Genomic DNA, 9,085 nt, shown 5'->3' with positions numbered 1-9,085 from the left:
TTTTCTTATTGTTTACGTACCTTAAAGCAATAGAAAACTAGAAATATCACTTATGTGACATTTGGATCTTGGCTATTGAAGACCAGCGACATGACGTGATGTGACGTGACGCGCAATTGTTGTGATCCAAAACCATTGTACATCGTATAAGGAAATGGGAATATAAGACATAAAAATTGGAAAAGACAATGCGAGGACACTAATGGTGTAAAACCCTTTCACTTTAACATAAACTTTTTAAATGATTGAAATATCCATGTGTGAGTGATTTTGATGCAATGAACCAGGGGTTAACCTATTTCTGCATAGGGTAGCACATTCAGCAGAGCTAAAACAATGATGGGTCAAATAAGGATAGATGCCCACGAAGGATGATGTAAGGCACTAAGGATTTACGGCTTGACGAATGCCCACAAAGGATTCTAGTTTAGAGACCACAAAGGTTTTTGAGATAATTCTTTGTATATTTCTTCAAAAGCCACGTTTATAAAGTGAAAAATGTCCATATATAGGCGCACAAAAACCCAACAGAAATCTAACACTTACCCTAGATCTTATCAACTTTAATGAAAAGTGTCCCTACTTTTAAATCCCTACATACACATTTACTATTTAAGAATAAAGTAAGGTAAAACATTTGCATTTATTTTCCCTAAGTCATTCACTTCCCTAATTCGACCTCATTCATCTCTTTATGGCTAGTAGGTTGCTTCTCAGTTAGATCTCTTAGCCCTTTGATCGCTCCTTTTTTAGATAGCTGATTGATGCAACAACCTATCATGATACTCCTGCATCATTATCCCATTCTTGAAAAAGATTCAACCTCGAATCGATGTCATCTCCTTCTACTTGCCCTTCAACGTTTTCTTCTCAGTATGGTGATAAATCAAACACATTGAAGGTACTCGAGATTCCATAGTTACCTAGAAGTTTAATCTTGTAAGCATTGTCATTAATCTTCTTGAGCACTCTGAAGGGTCCATCAATTCGCGGCTACAGCTTACCAATTCTCCTTGCTGGAAATCTTTCCTTCTTTACATGAATCCAAACCAAATCTCTAGGTCGAAACACCACTTTCTTGCATTGATGATCCACCTTTTGCTTATAGATCTCATTCTGCTTTGCGATCTATTGCTTTTGGGCATGCAGACAAGGACATAGCCAGGATTTTAAGTTAGTGGGTTCAAAAAATCAAATTTGATAAATTTACAAGAAAATATATGCTAAAGTAATAAGCATAAAAAATGTACTTTTAAAAGTTATATATACCAAATTATCAATTCTATAATTGTCCTTAACGATTTTTCATATTCTGAAAACGTTGTATAATTGCTTGATTGACAATTCCATCAAATATCTCTCTCTCAATATATGTAATAAGATAATCATTTAACAATTGATCTCCCATTCGATTCTGTAGTCGTTTTTCACAATCTTCATCGCAGAAAATGCTCTTTCAACACTTGTAGTTGCAACCAATGTTCTGAAAACCGGACCGGACAATGACTCGTTCAAGGGTTTGGTTTCCAGTTTGACCGGTTTGACCGGTTGGTTGGACCGTAATTTATAAAATTACATTTTAGTCCCTAAAGGTTTAAAATTCATCAAAAACACCCTTCTAATACCCCCTTAAGGTTTGAAATCTATCTAAAACACCCCTGTCATGTGAAGATTCTGGTGAGTGGTGACGGTAGCGACGATCGACGGCCAATCGAAGCTGGAATCTTGGGGCTTTTGATGTGTAGGTGCCGGCGACTCTGATGATGGTGCCAAGGAGTTCCATCGGTGCCGGAAATCGCCGGAATCAACAAAAGAACTCTGACGGTCGCGTGAAGTTTAGGTGGATGGCGAGCGACGATGGCTGGACGACGGCCACTGAAAATGGCAGGGTTTTGTAGTGGAGATGCCGTCAAGCCTAATGGCGGTGATTTCTCCCTCGATCGGTGCCAGAATCCGGCGGGATTCAACTGCGATTGGACCGCGATTCGGCACTATTCCAGCGGTCCAACCGCAGTCCAATCCTGTTTAAATGCAATTAGCGGTTTTTTACGTATTCCAGACCGGAAATGCCGCCGGTCACCGGTCGAACCGGCCCGACCGGACGGTCCGGTCCAGTTTTCAGAACCTTGGTTGCAACGGGTAATATCAATACTAATTTCATGTCTAAAAAGATAACAACACAAACAAAAACTCCTTCATTTTCTACACTATACTCTAACCAATTTGCATATTCTCTAAACCAAATGGGATTTAAACGATGCATTAAATTCTCAATTGCTCGCTTTTTAAAAATATGATTGTGTGGTTGGCAAGGTCCTTTTTGCAGGCATGTCTTTCTCACTTTGTCTCTATCATAAGGATGATATTCTAAAATTTTAATCCTCAATCCAGGATCTGCAGGAAGACTGCTCAAGTTAAGCTTAACATATGTTTTTCTTGAACTAGATTCCATAGGCTCATTGTGAACACTATCGTGACGCCTTATGTTTTGTTCAATTAATGGTTCCTCATTAGAAAACTTTCTTTTGATAAAAAACTTGTCCATAACTAAAAAAATAAAAGAATTTTTATTATCAGAAATATAATTTATTTGCAATTACAATTAAAAAACAACACAAATTTATCAAAATTCAACTCATGACTTAGGTTTTTCAAACAATTTCTACTAACCCAATAAAATTCAACTCATAAACCCATGAAAACTCATCAAATCTAACTCTAAATATCAAGCAACTAACCAATATATCGAAATTAAACCAAATCTCCAAATCTCTACAACTTAGGGTTTCATCAATTCTTTAAACCATATTCAAAATTAACTCAATAACTAACCACAATTTATCAAACCCAACTTAAAACAACAATTAATTAACCCATACCTCAACATAAACAAGATTAAATCAAAACCCACATCAAAATCTAGGAATTATTTCAAACTCATTTATTAAACTCTATAAAAACTCATAACTCATGATCTTTCATCAATTAAGAAAGCTAAAAGTGACAGGCTATTCGCAAGTGTACGAAATCGTGCAAGTAATAAAGCTCGAGTAAACGAGTGTGAATCCTAAAAGAACTACCTACCAAGTACCAAACTAGTCTATTTTGTTGCTATTTGATGAAACATAATTTTAAGAATGAATTTAATGAAAAATAAAGCAAACTAAAAACTAAACAAAAGCATAATTTTATTAATACTTTGGTAAACATATCAATATGACTAAACCTAGGGTATAGATTTCGTATCAATTTAATCCTATGCATTGACAATTATTGCTAACCTAATTAAGCTTATTCTAAAGGCCAAACTCCCTGATATTCCACTAACTTTCTCTTGAACAATTAGTGAATTAACCCTTAAGAAACAACCCAAAATATCTCTAAGTTGGATTTAGGAGCTAAGAGATCATTAAGTTCTATGGAATTTACCAGAGCCTCATAGATCGCGGTAACCTATCTCTAACGTTCACTAAATATGGTTTTATTACCTTAGACAAATCAAGTTTCATCTCTTGATCTCAACCCAACCCATGATATCATTCAACTCTTGGATCCTTAAGAATTGAAAGTATTACACACAATAATAAAAACTTAGAATTAATGCTCAATAAGAATTAACAAAAATAAAGTCAACACATATTCATAAATTGGGCTACATCTTTAGCCCTAGAAAAGGGATTTAGTTCATAATTGCAATAATAAAAACAACCATTGTATTCAATAACATGAGTTCAAGAAAGAAAAATAGAAAAACTTCTCTAATTGGCGAACAAGAACTGCAAGAATTCCGATATCCAAAATAGTAGTCGTCCTTTCTCCTTCTCTCCTCTCCTAAAAACTAATTAAAGACCCTTATTTATAGTGCTAAGGTTTGGAGGTTACTTAGAAAATAATTAAATGCCTTAACCCATTCATATTTGGACTAGGAGAATGCAATAACCCAAACAGGCCTGTGACCTATCACTGCGGCGATTAGAAATGGTCGCTGCAGTGATCATTCTTTCTGTCCCATGAGTTTGTGATCTTCAGAATTTGGTAAAGTCATCATCATAAAATTTTTAGCTCTCTGAATAAGCTTTCTAACGCAACAAGAATAGTCAAATTCTGATTTCTACAGCTCAAGTCATGATCAAAACATCGAAGCATGCTCATCTTGAAGGATTTCCAAATTTTACGCTGTATCTTTGACGAGTCACAACTTTCTCATTTCAACTCTGATTCTTGCACCGTTTATTCCTACTTGTCACGAATTCCATCGACATCATTATTTTTCATTCAAATATTGGTTTGAACCTGAAAATACTCAAAATACACCTGTGGTCCCGTAAAAGGTATTTATGAAATAATTAGTTCAAATTCCACAAATTAAACACATTTTTCCACAAATAATCCAATTAAATCACTAACAAAATATATACTTTTAAGCTCTTATAAAAAAAAAAAAAATTTAATTTTAAGTAAAAACTAAAAATAAAATTAGTATCATCTTACCTTGTAATCCAAAGGAGTAGTCTTTCTTAAGTATCCAACCAAAGGAAAAATATAATATGAGAGCAAAAGAGAGGAAATAAAGAAAAGAGAAAAGTTTAAAAATTATTAATCAATAATTTGTGGGGTCAACATGAAGTTAAGTGGGATTAAAATTGTAAAATCTATAAACTATTAATACTTTTTTGAAATTTTTGAAATGTTCAGTGGGTTCAATTGAACCCACAAGCCACTATGTGGCTACGTGCTTGCATGCAGATCCTTGATCAGCTTGGCATGTTCTTCTTTATCTGAACTGTAGTGATGTAGAATCTGTAATGGCGCTAAGTCAAGGGGTATGGATGGATTCCTCCCATTGATGACCTCAAATGGACTTTTCTTCATGGTTCGATTGGGCGATCTGTTGTATGTGAACTAAGCTTGTGGCAACACCAAATCCCATTGTCGCGAATTGTCACCAGCTAAACTTCTTAATAAATTGCCAAACTTCGATTAACAACCTTTGTTTGTCCATCTGTCTGGGGATGATGAGATGAACTTAAATGTAACTTCGTCCCTATCTTTATCCACAACGTCCTCCAAAAATGACCTACAAACTTCAGATCACGATATGAAGCAAGCGATCCTAGAACTCCATGCAAATGAATGACCTCTTGCAAGAATAATCTTGCGATCTATGATGCATCGAAAGTCTTGTTACACGGAATGATGTGCGCCATCTTAGAAAAACGATTTACCACCACCATGATCGAGTCCTTGATCCTCTGTGTCCTCGACAATCCCAATACAAAATCTAAACTTATATCTTCCCATGGTGCCATAGGAACTGATAAAGGTGTATATAGCCCGCTATTGGTGCTCTGAGTCTTTGCTAGTCGACATGTCTGACATCGCTCGACATACCTCATCACATCTTTGTCCATGTGGTGCCAAAAGAAGTGTTCACTGATTAGAGTAACGTCTTGTCTTTTCCAAAGTGACTAGCTAGAGCTCCCCTATGAGTCTCCTCGATAATTGCTCCCCTCAATGAATAGTTAGGAAGGCAAACCTTGTTTCCCTTGAAGAGATAACCTTCTTGAACCAAGAACTACAGATAAGGCCACTCTTGACATTTCTCCCAAATCTCTCCGAGATAAGGATCATCATGGTACAACGCTTGAAACTCTTCAAACCTTATCACCTGAACTTCCATCGTTGCGAGCAAAGTATGTCTCCGACTCAAAGCACCTGCCATATTGTTTAGTGCTCCGGACTGATGTGAAAGCCTGCAAAAACTAGATCTACCCATTTCGCATGCCTTGAATTGAGCTTGTGCTGCCTCGTTAATCTACTTCAACGACTCATGATCAAAATGTAGCACGAACTCTTTGGCATACAAGTAGTGCCTCCAATGTTTCCAGCTTTTTACAATCGCATAGAACTCTTTATCCTAGGTTGAGTACCTTTTCCTCGTGTCATTCAACTTCTCACTGAAAAGTGTTATTGGTTGTGTCTTCTAACTTAGTACTCCCCCTATTCCTGCTCCTGAGGCGTCACAATATACTTCGAATACCTCCTTGAAGTCTAGCAATGTGAGCATTGGTGCCTCTTTTGCCTTTTTCTTTAATAGCTCAAAAGCTTTCTCAGCCTCCTTGGTCTACTCATAATTTCCACCCTTCAAACATTTGGTGATTGGTGCAATAATTATGCTAAAATTGCAAATAAATCGTTTATAAAATGATGCCAACCCATGAAAACTCCTAACTTCGTGGATATTCTTTAGAACTGGCCAACTTAAGATCGCCTCAACCTTGGCTTCATCCATTCTAATTCCCTCTATAGACACTACATACCCTAGAAATGTTACCTCGATAGAGTAGAACTGACACTTTTTCAGGTTTACAAACAACTTCCTCTTTCACAAAATTTCAAACGCTTTCTTTAGATGCTTGAAGTGTTGTTCCAAGTTGCTACTATAAATGAGAATGTTGTCAAAATACACAACTATGAACTTCCTAACATAAGCTCAAAAAACCTGATTCATCAATCTTATAAATGTGCTCAGTGCATTCGACAAACTAGATGACATGACCATCCACTCATACAATCCATCTCGCATTTTGAACGTGGTCTTCCATTCATCACCAAATCTCACCCTAATATGATGATAACCACTTCACAGATCTATCTTTGAAAATACAATGGCTACATGTAACAAATCTATCAAGTCATTGAACCTCATAATGTGGAATCGACATTTGATCGTTATTTTGTTGATAGCTCGACTGTCAATACATATCCTCCATGAGCCATCTTTCTTTGGCACTAAAAGTGCAGGCACTGCACACGACCTCATACTCTTCCTGATAACTCCTTTAACGAGCAATTCTTGAACTTGTCTGTCGAGCTCTTCGTGCTCCTTATGACTCATTGTTAGACCGGTCGTCACGGTCACAAAATTTAAACCTAAATACCGTAGTTAGCGGTAAGCAGGGTCGAATCCACAGAGAGCAAGACTAATGACCTAATGTATATTTGAGTTAACGAAAGAGAAATTGACAGTGGATTAATGAAACTAAATAGACTAAATGCAAATAATGAAATAATGCAATTAAAACTAATAAAAACTTTATAATAAAAATGTTGCCGTTACGGTTTTGGTTCGACACGAGACCGACTCACACAATTCTCCTCCACCCTCTACGATCCCCTAAACCTACAAGGCAAGGTAAATCAATGAAATGGTTTCCCGACACTCTAGGTATAATCTATCCTGTCTCACCCGATCACTCAAGTTCGATTGGTTAAAGACTATCATTGAACGTCGATAAACACTACAAGGCAATACCACTAGTTGGTACGCGATTAACAAATACAATCTGTCAACACGTAATATCCAATCAACCNAGGAAAGGCATACATCGAACACACTACTTAAAGCACTATATAGGCAGGAATGCCGAAGTGAGCCTTTGGCAAGTAGTTCTTCCTTTCTGGTAGTAAACACAGGAGCAACAAAAGACTCCTGCCCATCCTTTGGTCAATCAGTCGGTACAGTCAATTAGTGAATCAATCTGGGTAGCTCAGGCAAGGTAGGAATTTAGTTACATGTTAGCTGGTAGTGACGATTTCTCCTCCTCGTTTAGGATTACTGAATTCCCCTTATTGTCTTAGAACTTCGTAAACCATGAAAGCTTGTACGACCTCAAGTGTTCTTGTGTCTGCAAACTCAACTTATTAATCATAGTTGATGCGATCACGTTCTTGCAACTCTCCCCATCAATGATGATGTTGCACACTTTACCACATGATGTCACCTCATGTGGAAGATATTGTTGTGAAGCCATGAATCGTTTTCGCCCACGGTCTCCATGATAATCCGAGGATTATACTATTTTATTTAAGCTTTTAGGCTGGATTTTAGATACTTCTTAGTTCATTCATGCCTGAATTGCTACTTAGTTCTTTATATTTCGTGTTTCAGGCTAAAATGGACATTTTGAACGAATAAAGACAGAATTGGAGTTTCTGGACTCAGAAGTAAGCGGATCTCAGAAGTTAGGAGAGTTCTAAAGCAAAGTAAAGCACTATGAAGCTTGTTCGCAGGGGAGAGCATCGAAGATTCAAGCAAAGAAGCAAGCGGAGGGCAATTCTGTAAATTCAGAAATTTCATGAAGCTTCGCCGCGGCGAAATGAGTCGCACACTAGATTTCAATTTACTTTGTCACCGCGGCGAGATTTCTTCTTCGCCTCGGCGAAGTCTACATTTTCCAGTTTTGTAAAACGCACAGTTTTGTTTTTAGGTTAAGTTTTAGGTTTTGGGGCGAGGTATCAAAGAAAAACCTTGCCATTTTGAGAAAGATCGCGTTTTTCTTAGTCTAGAGGAACCATTTCATTTTCTTAGCTTAGTTTTGACAGATTTGGATTGAAAAGTGAGAGGATTTGGGATTGAATTTGGTGGATTCTTCAACTAGGGGAGATCTCTTATCTTTTCTCTTAATTTTATAATTTTGAACTCCGAGTTTACTGTTTTTTATTTTCTGTTTTCGTGATTTAAGTATGAACTAACTCTTTTGTGGGTTAGGGTTTTGATGAACTTCAATTTGTATGGATTAATGAATTGATTATTGTTTATTTCCATCTTCTATTGCATAGGTTGTGTGTTTATCTTGTTTTTATTGAATTTATTTGATGAATGTGATGAGATTGAGAAATGATTCATGTTAAGCTTCTTGGGTAATCACCATTGTAGTATTAAATGCTAGAGATAGATTTAAGAACCAATGAAATCAACCTAGGGTTCTATGAGCATAATGAACTTTGAATCTATTATTCTTCAAATTGTTGGGTGTGGAAGTGTAATAGAGAAAAGTAGGAAGTCATAGCCTGAGAAGATATGATTAACAGTTTAGAGAATTCGATTTAAAACCAATTGCATGCGAATATGGAAATGGCATAATCCGTAACTTAATCCATAGAGTTGAATGAAGTCAAAACCCTACCCTTTTATCTAAATTGAATTTTACCGTTGTGTTAAATCGTGCTTTCGTAATTTAGTTTCAATACTTAGAAATTTTGCTTTAATTTTAGGTTTAATTTTCTCCCATTAATCCAAACA

Source organism: Pistacia vera, unplaced genomic scaffold (assembly GCF_008641045.1).
Source record: "Pistacia vera cultivar Batoury unplaced genomic scaffold, PisVer_v2 Contig310, whole genome shotgun sequence".
Classification (NCBI taxonomy): domain Eukaryota; kingdom Viridiplantae; phylum Streptophyta; class Magnoliopsida; order Sapindales; family Anacardiaceae; genus Pistacia; species Pistacia vera.
This window is presented reverse-complemented; position numbering follows the sequence as displayed.